Here is a 21476-nt window from a genome sequence, read left to right as displayed (position 1 = left end):
AAAGGAGCTGGCGCGGTAGCGGCATATAACACACACTCTTGTTTCCGCACTATGGATTTTCTAGGATGTACTCTGAATATTTTACTATGATGTTACCGGTTTTCAGACATAAATTAATATTATGAATGTTTTGTAACGATGTTTTTATGTATTAACCTAATTTAAAAATGAAAATTTTAGTTGGTATTTTTCGGATGTTACAAGTTGGTATCAGAGCCCTGGTTTGAGGGATTCGGACACACCTTCGGGGGTGTCTGGACTCAAATCGAGGGATTAAAAGATTTTTATAAAAAAAAAAAATGATTTTCTAAAGACTAAGTAAAAGGGGTTTCTAAAAAGAAAAAGGTGTGTGATGTGCGCGACCGGCCGAGCTCAAGTCAGTTTTCCCCAAAGTACCCATACAAGTTTACGTTATGATTATCAGTTTCAGTTTCAGTAGAACAGCATGCTAGAATAGGACTAAGGATCTAGGAATGATGCCTTATGTGCCTGCTTTATGTGTTTCGGCTTTTTGAGAATTGCATGCTAGTATAGATCAGTCAGTATGATAGCCAGAGTAGTATATACTCGATTATATGTACTCAATGCCCGAATGCTGCTTGCTTTGTGCTATTAGGAGTTCTAGTCGTCTTTCACTAACTAGTGAACGAATATGCTAAGTTACATATTGCAAGGATTAAATAATTTCAGAAGGTTGGGTCTAGCCCTATTTCGCAGCTCTTGTTTGAGTCCAACCGTTGTAGGGTAGGACCTCTCATTCGAAGAATTATCTAGTCTGAGTAATATGTAATAGTATTCGCGAGCTAGTTAGGGAAAGAAAGCAGGGACTTCTTGTGCAGCTGATGGCAGAGAGTGGGATGGTGATTACTTAGGGCAAGCCTAGGGCGAGAGTAGCACGAGAACCGCAGTATTAGTAGAAAGGACTTGGTTGAGTTGAGGCAATTCTTGAGGAAAGTACGGATAGACGTGGAAGGTAGTATGGGCCCGTACTACTGAAAGCGAAGGATCCGTACTCGATTCAAAAGGGCCTAGACGAGACCGGGGACTTGTGATATGAATGTGAGCCTCGTTAGTGGAATATAGTATGATGGTGGTTATGCTATGTTTTGCAGCATGGTGACCACACGACAGGGAGCGGGAGGCTCAGGATCAGGATCGGGTTCGGGTTCAGGGTCCGAACCAGTTGATGAGGGTCTACGCGAGTTCATTGTGTCAGAGATTACCAGGGGCATCCTTGAGTCGACTCCCATCATCTTCGGGTCGATCAAGGAGGGTATTGTAGAGTTGATGGAGGATCGTCTCAGGGCGTTCAGGAGTGATATGGCGGCTAGCCAGTCAGGACCACGCACACTGTCCTTTAAGGACTTCGGGGGCAGTGGTGCATCAGATTTCCATGGGGCGAAGGACCCCATTGCTACCAGACGATGGATTGCAGACCTTGAGTCTGCACAGCTGATCAGCTTCTGCCCCGAGGGGTCGAAGGTATGATTTGCAGCAGGGTGTCTACGTGACAGAGCTAGAGATTGGTGGGAGTCGGTTTGTGACTCTTTGGGAGCCGCGGCCATTGAGGCTATGACATGGCCGGACTTTGTGACACAATTCAGGGCGGAGTTCGCGCCTGCGGTGGAGCTCCAGCAGTTGGCACGGGAGTTCTTGGATATGAGGCAGACGACAGAGACAGTGGCGGAGATCACTGCCAAGTTCCGGGTGAGGGAATTACTGGTGCCCCAGTATGCAGGTGATGAGGATATGAGGAGGACCCGCTACCATGACATGTTGCGAGCCGACATTCGGGAGCATGTCAGTTTTTCAGCTTGCCCTACCCTGGATTCTATGATTGCTAGGGCGAGGGAGAGGGAGATAGATCTGGAGCACATCCGGAAGAGGAAGGCAGAGGAGGGACAGACGATAGGGGCTTCGGGAAAGAAGCCCAAGGGATCAGATGGTAGGCCGAAAGGCCATTCAGGACCGGGCCGCTGTAGGAAGTGCGGCAGGTCGCACGAGGGAGCGTGTAGATTAGGATTGACAGGCTGCTACAGGTGCGGCAAGACGGGACACTTCAGTAGGGATTGTACTGCCCCTGCTCCGGTTATTCAGACATCTGAGTTGCTGTGTTTCCACTGCAACCAGAGGGGCCACAAGAGGGCCAACTGCCCCCAGTTGACAGCAGCAGCGCCAGTACAGGCGCCAGCTCCAGCGACCCTGCGGATTACAGATGGCCGGCAGGGCAAGGCAGAGGCTCCGGTGGTGAGGAGCCGGGCATTTCAGCTGACAGCCGAGGAGGCACGCGCTGCACCCGATGTGGTGACGGGTATGATTCATTCCCTCTGACCTATTTATATGAGATTTATGATATTGATATGTGCTCTGTGTATATACGTTTAGGATCGTTCCATGTGAACGGTATTCCAGTCCAGGTGTTGTTTGATTCGGGGGGCTACCCGATCCTTTGTTTCTCTTGCACTTAGCAAGAAGTTTCCTGAGTCCTCGGGCATGTTGGATTGCCCTTTAGAGGTCGAGATTGCGGACGACCGGTCGGTGCGAGCATCAGAGGTCTTCCGAGATTGTGTGTTAAGGTTGTTCGAAGAGCGGTATTTGGTTGACCTAGTTCCCATTCCATTGCAGGGAAACAAGGTCATTATTGGTATGGATTGGCTGAGTCCCAATGGGGCAGTGATAGATTGCGCGCAACAGTTAGTACGAGTCAGAGCCCCAAATGGGGGAGAGTTAGTAATTCAGGGTGAGGGATCACAGCGAGGGCCAGCCTTCTGTTCGGCAGCGAGGGCAAGGCGTTACCTTCAGCAGGGTTGCGCAGGATATGTCGCATATGTCATGGACACCCGGGAGGCGGGTAAGGCGACGATGGGCGATGTGCCCGTAGTACGAGAGTTCGCGGATGTATTCCCCGAGGAGCTGCCTGGGATACCTCCAGAGCGACAGGTGGAGTTTAGGATCGACCTAGTCCCTGGTGCGGCTCCGATAGCCAAGGCACCGTATCGGTTGGCTCCTCCTGAGATGCAGGAGTTGTCTACACAGCTTCAGGAGCTGTTAGACAAGGGTTTCATTAGACCGAGCAGTTCACCCTGGGGAGCCCCGATTCTGTTTGTGAAGAAGAAGGACGGGTCGCATCGGATGTGTATCGATTATAGGGAGCTGAATAAGGTAACGGTGAAGAACCGCTACCCACTCCCAAGGATTGACGACCTCTTTGACCAGCTTCAGGGAGCATCTTGGTTCTCCTAGATAGGCTTGCGTTCAGGGTATCACCAGGTGAGGGTCAGAGAGGAGGATGTGCAGAAGACGGCATTTCGGACACGTTATGGCCATTATGAGTTCGTGGTGATGCCTTTCGGGCTCACCAATGCTCCTGCCGCGTTCATGGACCTCATGAACCACGTGTGTAGACCAATGTTAGACTGGTCGGTGATAGTATTTATTGATGATATCTTGGTTTACTCCAAGACGCGAGAGCAGCATGAGGAGCATTTGCGGGAGGTTTTGGAGACCTTGAGAAGGGAGAACTTGTATGCTAAGTTCTCCAAGTGTGAGTTCTGGTTGCGCGAGGTGCAGTTTCTTGGGCACCTTGTCAACCAGAACGAGATTTCGGTGGATCCGGCCAAGGTGGAGGTCGTGATGAGATGGGAGGTTCCGAAGTCTCCATATGAGATTCGGAGTTTCCTAGGATTAGCTGGCTACTATCGGAGATTCATTCAGGATTTCTCCAAGATAGCATTACCCCTGACCAGGTTAACGAGGAAGGCTGTGGTCTTTCGTTGGGGGCCTGAGCAGCAGGCAGCATTCAAGACACTGAGACAGAGATTGTGCGAGGCGCCAATCTTAGCCTTGCCAGAGGGTATGGAGGATTTTGTTGTATACTGCGATGCGTCCATCTCAGGTTTGGGCGCGGTATTGATGCAGAGAGGGCATGTCATCGCCTACGCGTCGAGGCAGCTGAAGCCTCACGAGGCGAACTACCCGACGTATGATTTGGAGTTGGGGGCTGTTGTGTTCGCCCTCAAGATTTGGCGTCATTACCTCTATGGGGTTCGCTGTACGATTTACACGGACCACAAGAGTTTGAGGTACCTCATGGACCAGCCAAATCTGAATATGAGGCAGCGTCGGTGGCTTGATGTGGTAAAGGATTATGATTGTGAAATCCTTTATCACCCGGGGAAGGCCAACGTGGTGGCCGATGCGCTTAGCCGCAAGGCGGCGCCGATCAGGGATATTTGCATGCGGATGACAGTGGTGACTCCGCTTTTGGAGCGGATTCGGGAGGCTCAGCAGGAGGCTATAAAGGAGGAACATCGGAAGAGTGAGCGGATTGTAGGACAGGTTTCCTCCTTCGACCATGACAGCAGGGGATTATTGACATTACACCGCAGGGTGTGGGTTCCATATCTCGGAGGCGTGCGCCAGGTTCTGATGGAGGAGGCGCACAAATCCCGATTCTCCATTCATCCAGGGGGAACGAAGATGTATAGGGATCTTCGTCTGGACTATTGGTGGCCCTGCATGAAGCGGGATGTAGCATGGTACGTTGAGCGGTGCCTGACCTGCAGGAAGGTCAAGGCCGAACACCAGAGACCACACGGCAAGATGCAGCCGTTGGATATCCCGTTGTGGAAATGGGAAGACATCACGATGGATTTCATCACCAAGCTTCCCAGGACCGCGCGGGGAGTGGATTCGATATGGGTCATCGTCGATCGATTGACCAAGAGCGCCCACTTTATCCCGATTCAGGAGAGCATCTCGGCCGAGAAATTGGCCGATATCTACATCAGAGAGGTGGTGGCACGGCACGGGGTGCCAGTTTCAGTGATTTCGGATAGGGATGTGCGGTTCACTTCCAGGTTCTGGAAGAAGTTTCATGACGAGCTGGGTACTCGTCGGCATTTTAGTACAGCCTTTCACCCGCAGACGGATGGCCAGAGCGAGCGGACCATCCAGACTCTGGAGGACATGCTTCGGGCGTGTGTTTTAGACTTCGGTGGTAGCTGGGATACCTATCTTCCTTTAGCCGAGTTTTCATACAATAACAGCTATCACACGAGTATTGACTGTCCTCCCTTCGAGATGTTGTACGGGAGGAAGTGCAGGACCCCGATATGTTGGGGGGAGGTTGGACAGAGAGTCATGGGGAGCACCGAAGTAGTGCTCAAGACGACAGAGAAGATTCAGCAGGTCCGGAGCAGGCTTCAGACTGCTCAGAGTCGGCAGAAGAGTTATGCCGATAGGCGCCGATCAGACCTGGAGTTCCAGGTCGGGGATATGGTTCTCCTGAAAGTGTCACCGTGGAAGGGCGTCATCCGATTCAGGAAACGGGGCAAGTTGGGTCCCAGGTATATTGGACCGTTTAGGGTTGCAGCCCGGGTGGGCAAGGTGGCATATCAGCTGGACCTGCCAGCCGAACTCAGTCAGATCCACAGCACTTTCCACGTCTCCCAGCTGCGGAAGTGCATGGTGGACGATTCAGCAGTGGTACCTTTGGAGGACATCCAGGTTGATGACAGCCTGAATTATATCGAGCGGCCTGTGGCTATCCTAGATCGGAAGTCGAAGGAACTGAGGAACAAAAGGGTGGAGCTGGTGAAGGTGCAATGGCAGCATCGGAAGGGCTCGGAATGGACTTGGGAGCCCGCGAATGAGATGATGGAGCATTATCCGGAGCTGTTCCGGAAGGGAGCGGCAGACTTCGAGGACGAAGTCTAAAATAAGTGGGGGAGATTTGTAACACCGGGTTCATGGTATGATTTTATTTAAGTTTTTATCTTATTTTTGCCACGAACTCGGCAAGTCTGCGTCCCGACTCGCCGAGTAGCAGCAGGGTGGACACGGGATTTGAGCGGTGAACTCGGCGAGTCGATGCATGGACTCGGCGAGTCCACCTGTCTGGATGAAACTCCATTTTCAGACATTGCACCCTATTTTACCCATTCTAAAACACCCATTTCGTCCCATTCTCTTCCAGAAGAACTGGAGAGCGAAACCCTAGCCCATTTTGATCCTTGAGAGTGATTTTGGCTTGGTGACGGAAGTTTGAAGCTTAAGAGAAGAAGGAGGAAGTTGGAGGGTGCAAGGAAGTGTGGTAGATCCGAAGTCTACCCTAGGAGAAGCTCCTAACCAGGTAAGAAAGCTCCTTCTTAATCTTTAGTATAATAGATTCCCTTTTTGTCCCTTATATGTGGATTTCAAGACCTTAAACCTCTCAAACTCCGTGTGTTTATACCCTAGGAGCTTAGATTTATGGTTTGGAACCATTGCATGTATCAGAATTGGCCAGAATGGGTGAAGAGTCGAAGGGTACTCGACGAGTGCCAAAGTGCACTCGGCGAGTTCCATGAAGATGGCCTTAGACTCGGCGAGTTGGATAAACAACTCGGCGAGTCCTATGAAGATTTCCTGGTACTCGACGAGTCGTTCTTCAAACTCGGCGAGTCCCTTGAATATAGCCTTGAACTCGATGAGTTTTTCTTTCAACTCGGCGAGTCATATGATCAGTCACTAGGATAAGAAGGGTTTAAGTGTAGGAGGTCCAACCCTCCGTAGTCGCACGTGGAATTAGCAATTTAACGTGTAGCTATAGTCCCAGAATCTCCAAATCTCCAGGATTGATGTTCGGATGGAAGATTGGAGCGATTTGGGAGATCTGTTCGTCGGACTCGGCGAGCTCCCCCTTGGACTCGGCGAGTCCAGTCGCGGGTTTGTTAGTTGTCCCCGTCTAGCGAGTCATGCTGACTCAGTGAGTGGGAACAGGGACCCGATGAGTCAGAGTCGGGCTAGGCATAGAAGGACTCGGCGAGTCGCCATATGGACTCGGCGAGTCGCCATATGGACTCGGCGAGTCCAGTCAATCAGAAGGTTGACTTTGACCAAGGAGTTGACTTTGACCGGTCATTTGACCTTAGGGGTATTTATGAGTACCTAATCCATGTTTACGAATTCATAGCCGGAGGGATTACCGGTGCGGCAGCCAGGCGTAGTCTGAGCAGGTTTTCGGCAGCTGCTCTCGAGGTGAGTTTCCTTCCAGTAGGGACGGGTCTAAGGCACCAAGGCCGGCCCGTATAGACGTTATGTTAGTATGAGAGTGTGGGCGGAGCCCGTATCTCATAGCCGAGTTTGATTGTGTTATCAGCCAGTATGATAGAATTGCTTATACTTGTTGTCTGTGTGATACTTGTATGTTATGGTTTAGTAGCGGAGTGTGGGCGAGGCCCGTATCTCCATGGATAGCAGAGTGTGGGCGAGGCCCGTATCTCTATGGTTGTGGGCGAGGCCCGTATCCCTTAGTTACTCATTATATGATTGCATGGTATGTGGCACTATGGGGGAACTCACTAAGCTTCGTGCTTACGTTTTATAGTTTTGTTTTCAGGTATCTCTTCAGCTAGGAAAAAGGAGCTGGCGCGGTAGCGGCATATCACACACACTCTTGTTTCCGCACTATAGATTTTCTGGGATGTACTCTGAATATTTTACTATGATGTTACCGGTTTTTAGACATAAATTAATATTATGAATGTTTTGTAACGATGTTTTTATGTATTAACCTAATTTAAAAATGAAATTTTTAGTTGGTATTTTTCGGACGTTACAAGTTGGTATCAGAGCCCTGGTTTGAGGGATTCGGACACACCTTCGGGGGTGTCTGGACTCAAATAGTGAATTTACGATGGAGGACGTTTTAGCCTTAGAAATCTAAACAAAAGTTGTAGTATACGTTAAACAAAGAACATACAAAAAAAAGAACGCCCAAATCTGACTTCGTATGAGGAACTTATGAATTTTCTAAGATTTGGCACAGTAGTGCACGGCCCGAAACTCGAATTTTAGATCGAGCGGTTTTTGGCCTACGCGAACTAAATGAGAGTTGAAGATCTCATTAATACGAATTCAACGGTAAAAAGACAGACGAAAACGGAGTTCGTATGTAGAAGTTATGAATTTTACTCGGACATTTAACAGTATAATCTCCTCGTACTGTTAAATTTAAGATCGGTCGAGAATTAGCCAACAGAGTCAAAATGAAAGTTGTAGATCTTATTTTTTCCTACGCGTGGATATAAAGAACGTCGAAAATGGAGCTGTATGCGAAATTTATGAAAATTTTAAAATCGGCTGATTTCCACCTTGTGTGCGATGCCACGTGTCAGCACCAGGTTGTGCCTGCTTGTCTCCAGCTGGCTCATGACGTGAGCATCAAGAAAATCACGACGTGAGTGACCCTCCATCCCCCTATAAATAAGAGGTGAGGCCTCCATTCTTCCACACACCTCCCATCACTTCCCTCTCTCTCTAGAACCTCTATCTAGCCCCGAAACCCCCCGAAAAACCTAGGGAACCTCCCTAGCACGAGGCGGAAGCCCCAGAACGCCCGACAGCTCTGAGAAGAAGAGCTTTTCGGCTTGGAAACGCTGCTCCAGCGAAGCCCGGTTTTGAGAAAAACCCGTTGTAAGTGAGGTACGCCTAACCTATCTTTAGTATAACTTATGTTTTAATATAGTAATGTTATTAGGACCTTATAATAAATATTTGCGCTATTATTATGAGTTATATAAGTGTCGTTATAATGTATTTTTAACCACTCGCGGTATGGGGAATCTGGTTTGGAGGGCCGCTTGGGTTGCTGGATTCAGAAGTGTTAAATGCCAAAATGATCTTGCCCTCCAGTGTTCCATGTCTGGCCCCTGTCTATACATAGTAGGTGAAGAGTATTATTTAACGCTTATATAATAGTAATAATAGTTAGACTATTAATTAGTCTCGGCAAATATTAGACTAAACTCTAGTGGTAATGATACTAGGTTTTGTCGAAGGAAATCATATGGTTAAGAAGCGAAGCGCTGCTCGAATATTGAGTCGTCACTTTAACAAGTAAGTGCATAGTTACTTTGATCTTACACATAGATATGAAGTATTTTAATATAAATTGCGTGCTATGTATGCATATTGTCTGAATACTTGTTGTCTATGTTGAATGAAAGATTTTATACATGTTTTAAATGATTTAAACTGTATATTTATTTTATATCTACAAAATATGTTGGGTAAAACATGGCTAGATAAAATATGAATTGAATGTTGAGATAAGAGGTCATATAGACCATGAGATAAGGGTGAGAGGTGAACAATCAGAGAAGCCTTTTAACCAAGCGTGGCCCCGTCATCTAGCAGAGTATGGATGACAACCACAGACTATTCTAGAGAGTCCAGTGGAACACTAGTAGGCTCGTAACCTGTAGGTGTTGTGAACGATGTGTTCACCCGGTGTACTCTAAACCCGGGCGACTATGCAGACTTAGTGCCCGAATCTTGGCGATCATGCAGACTTGGTGCCTAAACCCTGGCGACTATGCGACTTAGTGCCTGTTGTGTAAACCCTGGCGACTATGCAGACTTAGTGCCTAAACCCTGGCGAATATGTGACTTAGTGCCTGTTGTGTAAACCCTGGCGACCATGCAGACTTGGTGCCTAAACCCTGGCGACTATGTGACTTAGTGCCTGTTGAGTAAACCATGACAACGATGGATTTCATGCCGATTCCTTAGGATAATTCTTAGGAATGAATGAACGAGAAATAGCTGATTCTTAGGGTAGATCCTTAAGAGTAAGGAAGATAATGGGGATGGGTAATTGGGTTGATTGTTTGATGTTTAAACATAATAATTATATTTTTGTGGGTTGAAAACCCTATGTATTCACCAGGTTTCCCAACCTGACCCACTCAAGCTTATTTGTATCATAGGTGTCGATACGAAGCTACTTTAGACTGAGAGATTTAAAAGAGATGTAGATCACTAGTGATAATGAATGTAAGTTCTGTTTATGCTTATGTTTATGTATTGACGATGACATCCTAAATGTTTTAAAATGAATAAAATACATTTCTTATGAAATGCTTTGATAACGTATTTATCATGTTTTTCTGGGAACAAATTCCGCAACACTTTTATTAAAAGAGGTACTCTGATTTTTATAAAGCATAAACAAAATCGGTCTTTTCTGGCCATGAAAATGGGGATGTCACAGTTGGTATCAGAGCCTTAATTTAAGCGAACTATGAATAAGGATTTATTTCTAGACTTAAACTTAGAATGCTAAGCGATGATCGTGAGGAGTGTATCTAATATATTTTAGGTAGTACACCTGAATAGACACAAGCACTAGCTTAATTAAGGAATATGTCTAAAATGCTTTTATGTGCTAAATGATTTGTGATGCTTTATGCTATCGTTTGATCAGATCTCCGGTCTGTTGCTGACTGGATCTGGAAATTTTATGTGATCAGATTTCTAAACGTTTAATTACGATATTAGAACTGGCATATAATTTTTCGAAGTAATAAGGAGGAATACGCGTCTAAACCTTCCTCTATCTGTATTCTCGTCTTGATACACCAAATGAATGCTTTGGTGTGAAGAACATCATGGTGAAGACTCATAGTGAATTGAGTAAATGGAGGAAATGAGAAGGCTTACGATACTGAATGGTACCTATCGGAAGATATCATAAGAGTGATATCTTGCCTTTAGAATGCGTCTAATAAATAATACATCTAGTACGGGAAAAGTACACTTTCGATTAGCAGAAAGAAAGATTTTTGGTATAATCCATGAAGTCATCCCATCTTCTGACATTTCCATCACCAACCGAGTTGAAGCAGAATTGATGATTGAAGATACGCATGGAAGAAGTCCTAGTAGAGTCTAGGAAAAATTATATGATTGTTTGGACACATTTGTATGTGTTAAAATTGTTTTTATGATAATAACTTGGAGAACTGTGAGACAATACTTGGGACGAGTATGAGTAGGTGTGAATGGTAGTAGAGGCCTATACTACCGGAAGCACATGACTCACACTCGGACCACGAAAAGTCAGGATGTTACCAAGGAGCTAGTAATTGATTTCGTTTTATTCAAGTATGTCGTTATCATTGTTTCGGTAAAGATTAAGAAGATGATTGTTATTCCGACCCTAGTGGTCATACCAAATTGAGTCCGACTACGACGAGTATGTTACGTGGTTCCGAGAACCAAGTTCGATGTATCACCTGACTTAAGCCGGAATAATTAATCAAAACGATCAATAGAGGTATCGCGACGGTTGCTTGTAGCTAGAAATGCTACCTTTTAATATGAGATTAGAACATGAAGGAAAGTATAGTCTGTTCTGGAAGACTCTAAGAGACCTGAGTCTAAGCGTTGCAACATACGATGATAGGTCATTAGAATATGACACATCGTTCCATTGTAGTAATAAAAGAACTTATCTTAATTTCGTATCTAGTGAGGATCAAGATTGTGACTTGAAGGTCATAATTTGGAGTCTAACGTGAGATAGGGAGCAAGTGCAAGATCGAGCATCGCCTGTAGTCAAGGAGTCCAACAGTTAGATACTCATTCGAAGGGACAAAGAAGTTACGATTATTACTACCTAGGATGAAGAGATAACGTATGTAGTAATTATACTGCCGTGTTTCGTTGATGATTCCGGGACGTAATCATCCTAAGGGGGAGATAATTGTAACAACCGCAGATCCGGGCTAGTCAATTTAGAGACAATAAGCATCAAAAATGAGTTTTTGATGGAATATTATTTAGAAGGATTAATCTTTTCCAAATGGTAGTATATGTTACAAGGGTTCCGTACATATAAAGAACGCCAAAATCCGAGTTATAACGAAGAAGTTATGACATGTCGAAGTTTTTCGGCAAAACCGACATGGCACCGGAAGACGTAAATAGTGAATTTATGATGGACGACTTTTTAGCCTTATAATTCTAAAAAAAAGTTGTAGTATACGTTAAACCGAGAACATACAAAAAAAGAACGCCCAAATCTGACTTCGTATGAGGAAGTTGTGAATTTTCTAAGATTTGGCATAGCAGTGCACGACCCGAAACTCGGATTTTTGATCGAGCGGTTTTTGGCCTACACGACCTAAATGAGAGTTGAAGATCTGATTAATAAGAACTCAACGGTAAAAAGACAGACGAAAACGGAGTCCGTATGTAGAAGCTATGAATTTTACGCGAACATTTAACAATATAATCTCCTCGTACTGTTAAATTTAAGATCGGTCGAGAATTAGCCGTCAGAGTCCAAATGAAAGGTGTAGATTTTATTTTTACCTATGCGTGGATATAAAGAACGTTGAAAACGGAGCTCGTAAGCGAAAGTTATGAATTTTTGAAAATCGGCTGATTTCCACCCTCTATGCGACGTGAGCATCAAGAAACTCACAACGTGAGTGACCCTCCAGCCCCCTATAAATAAGAGGTGAAGCCTCCATTCTTCCTCACACCTCCCATCACTTCCCTCTCTCTCTCTAGAACCTCTCTCTAGCCCCGAAACCCCCCCTAAAAGCCTAGGGAACCTCCCTACACGAGGCGGAAGCCCCGGAGCGCCCGACGGCTCCGAGAAGAAAAGCTAGCTTTTCGGCTCGGAAACGCTGCTCCAGCGAAGCCCGGTTTTGAGAAAAACCCGCTGTAAGTAAGCTACGCCTAACCTATCTTTAGTATAGCTTATGTTTTAATATAGTAATGTTATTAGGACCTTATAATAAATATTTGAGCCATTATTATGAGTTATATAAGTGTCGTTATAATGTCTTTTTAACCACTCGCAGTACGGGGAATCTGGTTTGGAGGGCCGCTTGGGTTGCTGGATTCAGAAGTGCTATATGCCAAAATGATCCTGCCCTCCGGTGTTCCATGTCTGGCCCCTGTCTGTACATAGTGGGTGAAGAGTATTATTTAACACTTATATAATAGTAATAATAGTTAGACTATTAATTAGTCTCGGCGAATACTAGACAAAACTCTAGTGGTAATGATACTAGGTTTTGTCGAAGGAAATCATATGGTTAAGAAGCGAAGCGCTGCTCGAATATCGACTCGTCACTTTAACAAATGATTGCATAGTTACTTTCATCATAGACATAGATATGAAGTATTTTAATATAAATTACCTGCTATGTGTGCATATTGTCTGAATACTTGCTGTCTATGCTGAATGAAAGATTTTATACATGTTTTAAATGATTTAAACTATATATTTATTTTATATCTATAAAATATGTTGGGTAAAACATGGGTAGATAAAATATGAATTGAATGTTGAGATAAGAGGTGATATAGACCATGAGATAAGCGTGAGAGGTGAACAATGAGAGAAGCCTTTTACCCAAGCCTGGCCCCGTCATCTTGCAGAGTATGGATGACAACCACGGACTATTCTAGACAATACATTGGCACACTAGCAGGCTCGCAACTTGTAGGTGTTGTGAACGATGTGTTCACCCGGTGTACTCTAAACCCGGGCGACTATGCAGACATAGTACCCGAATCTTGGAGATCATGCAGACTTGGTACCTAAACCCTGGCGACTATGCGACTTAGTGCCTGTTGTGTAAACCCTGGCGACTATGCAGACTTAGTGCCTAAACCCTGGCGACTATGCGACTTAGTGCCTGTTGTATAAAGCCTGGCGACGATGCAGACTTGGTGCCTAAACCCTGGCGACTATGTGACTTAGTGCCTGTTGAGTATACCCTGACAACGATGGATTTCATGCCGATTCCTTAGGATAATTCTTAGGAATGAATGAACGAGAAATAGCTGATTCTTAGGGTAGATCCTTAAGATTAAGGAAGATAATGGGGATTGGTAATTGGGTTGATTGTTTGATGTTTAAACATAATAATTATATTATTGTGGGTTGAAAACCCTATGTACTCACCAGGTTTCCCAACCTGACCCACTCAAGCTTATTTGTATCACAGGTGTCTATACGAAGCTACTTTACACTGAGAGATTTAAAAGAGATGTAGATCACTAGTGATAATGAATGTAAGTTCTGTTTATGCTTATGTTTCTGTATTGACGATGACATCCCAAATGTTTTAAAATGAATAAAATACATTTCTTAGGAAATGCTTTGATAACATATTTATTATGTTTTTCTGGGAAAAAATTCCGCAACACTTTTATTAAAATAGGTACTCTGATTTTTATAAAGCATAAACAAAATCGGCATTTTTTGGCCGTGAAAATGGGGATGTCACAAAAGACTACGGGGGGAGCCGATGGCACTTGGATATCAGACCATGTGGGGGAGCCCATGGTATTCCAGGTAAAGAACATGGGGGGAGCCCATGACACTTGGATATTAGACCATGTGGGGGAGCCCATGGCTTTCCAGGTAAAGACCATGGGAGGAGCCCATGGCACATACGTGTAAGATTGTGGGGGGAGCCCACGACATCCTGGTATAAGATCCTGGGGGTGCCCGTGACATCCTTATATGTTTATATGCGTGGCTTATGTGATTGATATGGATTATATGATTATGTGGATTATGTGGGGTATGCTCTGGGGAACTCACTAAGCATTAGCTTACAGTTTGTTGGTTGTTTCAGGTACTTCAGGATCTAAGGGCAAGGGCCCGACGTGATGGCGCGACATGCACTCTCTGGCGTTTTGTTTGTGGACACTCTGATTTTATGAATAATTTACCTGATGTTATGGATTTGAAAATAATTGTGATTGGAATTTTATAATATATGGAAATGAATTTCTAATTAAAAATGAAAATTTTTATTGAGATATTGGGCAGTTACATTGGCTCTTTTTCATTGTCTTAGACACAATTTATTTTCATTTTGGCTATTGTTGTCTATTTAGCAACATGAAGTGTAGTTAACCATAATATTTATTATCCTTCAAACATAACAAAAAACATTGAAAGTGGCTATTGATTTTAATCTAGAGATCAATAATCACTTAAATTATAGGCATAAGCGTGCTACAAAACATCAATTACTTTTAAATAATTTAACCTTTAGTCTCATTAATTTATTTTGTCCATGAGAATTTTCTATCATTCAATCACATAAAAAAATCAAAGTGACTAGTAAAGCTTATTTTTTACATATATTTCGTACATTATCTTATTATTTTGAGTTGTGTTTTGATATTATTTATAACAAAAGGTGTTTTATATCCTTCGAATTGTTGTTATTACATATTAAATACAATGTTAGACAGAAAAGCAAGCAAATTCACTGGAAACAGAGCTGGACTGAAAAAAAAATGTGAAAAGATGCTTAAAATTGTAGGTAGCGACACGTCCAAATCTTCATTCGTGACGCGTTTCCGAGACGATAACTTGGAGGGTACATGACAAACTTTAACATCACAAAATTTTTATTGAATTTTAAAACTTTTAGATACATTATTGCATTAACCAAACCCATTACTTCACTATCTTATTAATTTCCAGAAAACCCTAAACTAAGTTCATTTGAGTTTTTAACCGGAACATCAGTATAAAACCCAAAATGTTATGGAAATACAAAAAAAAGTATACTATAAAATCTCATCTTTAGAGCAAAGCCAATGTTTACTGTCACGCCTTGCCATCATCAGTACATGTCAGTTCTGAAATCATAGATTTATGGAGAAAGGGGGTAAGCACAAAGCCTAGTGAATTTCACATATACACAACATAATCTCATACATGTTCTACATCTAACATACAAGTATCAATAAAAATTAACTACATAGCCACACATGCAAGTCAAAGAACAAATTAGAAACAAGAATAACCCCGTTGGGATTCTTTGTCTAATTAGGATCCCTTTTTTCATTGCGTCGAACCACTGGAACACTTAGGCTAATACTGATCTCCCACTTAGTATGTCGAGCCCTCTTATACTTATTCATTGATAACTTAAGCAACTATCGTATGAACACTCGTTGTATGTTGAGTTGATGTCGTAAACCCACTAGACATTGACACAACCTAGTACTACCTGTACACATCCTATAAGCTCATACGAGCTAAAGTAATGGATGCACAACATCACACAGTGTAGTAAGAAACTCACCTCGAAACATTAACAGTTTCCTTGGAATGCAAAAATACCCAAATACTTCACAACCCACCTACAATAGCAATTAAGGTTATAAGTGACTTTGCCCTAAACACGCAAATAAACTACTTTAATCATTTTTCTAGATTTTGACCTGAAACAACAGTCTGTTTCAAACGACTTTAAAACAACTAAAGCCTGCCAAAGCTGTAATACTTTTTATTCTCGAAGTTCATTCCTTTAGATTTGCATCGACTAACTCTACAAGTCCATATGATTTTTCAACAAGTAGCAATGGATTTTATAATATGGGGTATCAATAAAGCTAATTTCGGACCAGTTAGTGAAAATGTCAATTTTCACCTTATTTGAATCCATCATAAGGTCAAGGACAGAATCACAGTGATACTAGACTGAAAGACTGAACTTTGGGCACTGGAAGAGCCTAAATTCGAACCAGGAGAGTGCTAAGGTGAATAATGGAATCTTACTTGCTTGATCTTTGCTTCCTTCTTCCTTCTTTAACTTCAAGCTCGCCAAAACTAGCTCAATAATGGATGAAAGTGATTAGGGTGTCAAACCCTAGCCTCCTCATTCCTTTAAATATAGAGCAAACCATGGAAAAATAAGGTTTAGAAGTCATCCACCACCACACCATGGCCAATATTGCCACGTTGTGGTGACCTGAATAATCACGCGACTCTTTATCGCCTTGCCATGTCGTGGTGGTGGCTCCAACACGTCGTGGTAATCCCAAAATGATAAATTCAAATACATAAAAAGGTACCTCAAGATCCGGGTGTTACAAATCTCCCCCACTTGAATTAGACTTCGTCCTTGAATACGACACCTCAAACGAATTGAGGTAATATTCTCTAATCTAGTCCTCCGGTTCCCACGTCCATTCTGAGCCCTTTCGGTGCTGCCATTGCACCTTCACGAGATCTACAACCTTGTTTCATAGAGTCTTCATCCGCCTATCGAGGATCGCCACCAGTCTCCCTATATAATTCATCCGATCATCCACCTGAATGTCCTATAATGGAACCACTACATAATCATCAACCCACCACTTTCGCAGTTGGGAGACATGAAAAGTGCTATGAATCTGACTAAGCTCTGCTGGAAGATCCAACCGATATGCAACCTTGCCCACCCCGGCTAGCACCCTAAAATGACCAATATATCTAGTGCCCAGCTTGCCCTTCTTCCTCAATTGAATAACACCTTTCCAAGGTGACACCTTCAGGAGAACCATATCCCCTACCTGGAACTCCAAGTTTGACCGACGACTGTCTGTGTAACTCTTCTGTAGGCTCTGAGTTGTCTCAACCAGCTCTCCATATACCAGGCCATATCCCACTTCATACATGGCCACCAATAATCAAGCCGGAGGTCTCTATACATTTTTATTGCTCCGCGATGAATATAGCACCTCAACTTGTGCGCCTACTCCATAATAACCTGACGCACACCACCCTAATATGAAACCCACAACCTCCAATGAAGGGTCAATAATCCCCAACCATCATAATCGAAGGAAGCCACCTGACCCACTATACGCTCACTCTTCCTTCATAGGCTCAACCTGATCCTCTTGAATCTGCTCTAGTATTGGGGTAATTACAGTCATCCTCAAACATACATCCCTGATCGAGGCAGAAACCGCCTTGCGACTGAGAGCATTGGCCACCACGTTGTCCTTCCTCGGGTGATAAACAATCTCACAATCAGAATCGTTCACCATATCCAACCATCTACACTGCCTCATGTTCAAATTTGGCTGATCCATCAAATACGTTAGGCTCTTGTGGTCCGTGTAAATACTACAACGAACTCCATAGAGGTAATTTTGCCAGATACTGCGGTCGAAAACCACAGCCCCCAACTCCAAATCATGTGTAGGATAATTCACCTCATGAATCTGATCAAATAAATCATCGATCCTTGGGAGCGGGTAACGCTTCTTCACCGTTAGCTTATTCAGCTCCCGATAGTAGATACACATCTGATACGACACATCCTTCTTTTTCACAAATAAGATCGACGCTCCCCATGGTGAACTACTTGGCTGAATAAATCCCTTATGTAACAGCTCCTACAGTTGTGTAGAAAACTCTGACATCTATGGAGGTGCTAACCAATAAGGTGCTTTGGTTATCGGAGCCGCTCTTGGAACCAAGTCAATCCGAGAAACTCCACCTGCCTCTACGGAGGCATTGCCGACAAATCCTCCTGGAACATATACGGGTATTCCCGAACATTCGGTACATCATCCACAGTCACCTCACCCTTCTCCCGAGTATCCATCACATAAGCCACAAACCCAGAACATCCATGCTGAAGATATCGCCTGACCCTTGTTGTCGAACAAAGAGTCGGACCACGCTAAGCACCCTCACCATGGATCACTAACTCTCCCCCACATGGGGCTCGAACAGGTATCAACTGAAGCCCACAATCAATCATCGCCCCATCCAGGCTCAACCAATCCTGATGGGTTTTGAGCATTCTGACACTCCTAAGGTGTACATGAAACCCTAGAAACCTTGGATCTATGTTTTCTCTAATATTCATGCAAATAATAATTTTCCAAGGTTTACATCCTAACTAGCATGACATAGGGTACTTATAATATAAAAACTAGTAGAATGACATACCTTTTCTTGTAGATTGGATTCCTTAAGACCTTGTGAGCCTAGCACCCCAAATGTGATGGATTCCTTAACACCTACAATTCTTGGAATAACTTGAGAGAACAACACTTTGATCACAAAATTGGTTAGCCCTCCTTATCTTATCATAGTGGCCGATTTTGCTAACTATGGAGCTCTTTATATAGTGTGTCACATGTAGGGTTACACCATGTAAACCCTAATCTGCATGGCTTTTCATTTCCCCCATGATCCATGGGTTATAACCTCCATGGAGCAACCATGGAGCACCCAAATGGGTCCTAGCCCAATCTAGTGAATCATGAACCATAAGCCCACTATACAAGAATGAATGATTTACAAATCAATCCCCATATATTTAGTTAGTCTCTTTTTGATCACAAAATTAATTCCAAATTAATTCTTGACGAATACTAATTAAATAATATAATTTGATATTAATATATTAGAACTTATAATATATTAACAAATCGTAAGTGTCCTTTTTCTCATTTTGTCTATCCAACAGTTGTGATGAAGATGCAACCCAAATGGACCATGCCAATCCGGGTAAAAGTACATACTAAATATAGTTATGGACTTAGACATCTTATCCAACAGTCTCCCACTTGGATAACTCTAATAACTATAGTTACAGGTATGACTTCAGGAACCGACCAGCAATCGTAGCTCTTTCAAAGTCTCGTGGAACTGTGATGATGATGTGCCATTTAAGATAAGTGATCATATAATCCTCTTTTCTAGATATCAGGTGGACAAATACATGGAACAATGTCGTACTTATTCTCTAGCAGTTTGTTTCCCGATTTCCGATTTGTTTGACATAGAACTAAACTGAACGCATCAATTTGGTTCTGACCAGGCCCCCGACATGGGTCAAAACAAAATCATCGAGGGGACCAGATATCACTTTTAATCCTCCAAGGACTAAAAGGAACAGATAAACTTCGACTCATATGCTTTTTCTACTACTTCTTGAATCATACACAAAGGCACGTTTTATAACACCGAGTTACCAATGCGTTTTCGTAGAATCAATGTATAACCAACTCATATTCAACAACTCATATCTCTAGGTTTGAAGACTTATATGATATTACCGTCTCACGATCACTCGAGATAAATTCCATGAAGTCATACAAGTGAGCGTGGGTAGAATCCAATACTCAGAACTTATGATAACTCATGAATGTTGTAGCAACCATTTGCTATGTCTAGCACATTAGACATCTACAATCCCAATTCATGACAGTCTTGATTCATATCTACTTCCAAGATATGACTTACTATGAAGAGTTTGAATAAAGAAATTATTCTGGAAGTCAAAACATGCAAAATTTAAATAATAGTAAATAATTGACACAAGATAGCAACACTTTACTTATAAATAAACAACAACTTTTATTTAATCATCAAATGTCAATTTACATTTTACAAGCTTTAGAAATAACTATCTAATCTATAAAACTAATATCATCCTTCATCCTGATGTGCCTCGCATGCTGCAAATGCTTAGCCCTACACAGTCCCTTCGTGACGGGATCTACTGGGTTTTCACCCGATGATACCCTCTTTCGCACGAGGAGTCCTTCTTCTATCCGATGTCTAATGAAATGGTATTTTCTGTCGATGTGCCTGAATCTGCCATGATCCCTTGGTTCCTTAGCTAAGGCAACTGCACCCTCGTTATCACAGAAAATCTCCATAGGCTCCTTAATAGCTGGTACAACTCCAAGGTCTCCAATGAAGTTCTTTAGCCATATAGCCTCCTTTTCCGCCTCGCTTGCCGCTATATACTCTGATTCACAAGTTGAATCAGCCACTCTTTCCTGTTTGGAACTTTTCCAAGTAATTGCTCCTCCATTTAGGGTAAAGACCCAGCCCGACTGAGAGCAGAAATTATCCCTATCAGTCTGGAAGCCAGCATCACTGTACCCCACTACTCTCAAGTCATCACTCCCACCAAGGGTAAGGACCCAGTCCCTAGTCCTCCGCAGTTACTTGAGAATATTCTTCACCGCAGTCCAGTGAGCCTTGCCCGGATTCCCTTGATATCTGCTGACCATGCTCAAAGCAAAGGCCACATCAGGGCGAGTACAAGTCATAACATACATGATAGAGCCCACAGCGGAAGCATATGGTACATGAATCATCTCATCTATCTCAGCCTCTCTACTCGGACTCTGAGTCTTATTCAGTTTGGCGTTGCTCTGGATTGGTAAGTCACCTTTCTTGGAATCCTGCATGTTGAACCTTTTCAGCACCTTATCCAAGTAGGTACTTTGACTAAGTCCAATTAGTCTCTTACTCCTTTCTCTCAATATCATTATCCCTAGGATATAGGCAGCTTCTCCAAGGTCCTTCATAGCGAAACACTTCCCAAGCCAGGACTTAACTTCCTGCAGGGTTGGGATGTCATTTCCTATGAGTACTATGTCATCCACATACAATACCAAAAAGCTAACTATACTCCCACTAGCCTTAACATATACATAGGACTCATCTTCGCTCCTTGAAAAACCAAACTCTTTGACTTTCTCATCGAAACAAAGATTCCATCCGCGAGATGCTTGTTTCAATCCATAGATGGATTTCTCAAGCTTACACATTCTATTAGGGTGCTTTGCGTCGACAAAACCCACTGGCTGACTCATGTAAACATCCTCAGCCAACTTTCCATTAAGGTAAGCAATTTTGACATCCATTTGCCATATTTCATAATCATGAAATGCAGCTATAACTAGCAAAACCCTAATAGACTTAATCCTCGCTACTGGTGAGAAGGTCTCATCATAGTCAACTCCTGGAGTTTGAGTAAAGCCCTTTGTAACCAGTCGCGCTTTATAAGTGTGTACATTTGCATCCATGTCAGTCTTCTTCTTGAAGATCCATTTGTACCCGACCGTCTTACGACCCG

Source organism: Lactuca virosa, chromosome 3 (assembly GCF_052849685.1).
Source record: "Lactuca virosa cultivar CGN04683 chromosome 3, Lactuca_virosa_CGN04683_v6, whole genome shotgun sequence".
NCBI classification, from domain to species: domain Eukaryota; kingdom Viridiplantae; phylum Streptophyta; class Magnoliopsida; order Asterales; family Asteraceae; genus Lactuca; species Lactuca virosa.
Note: the sequence above shows the minus strand (reverse complement) of the source record.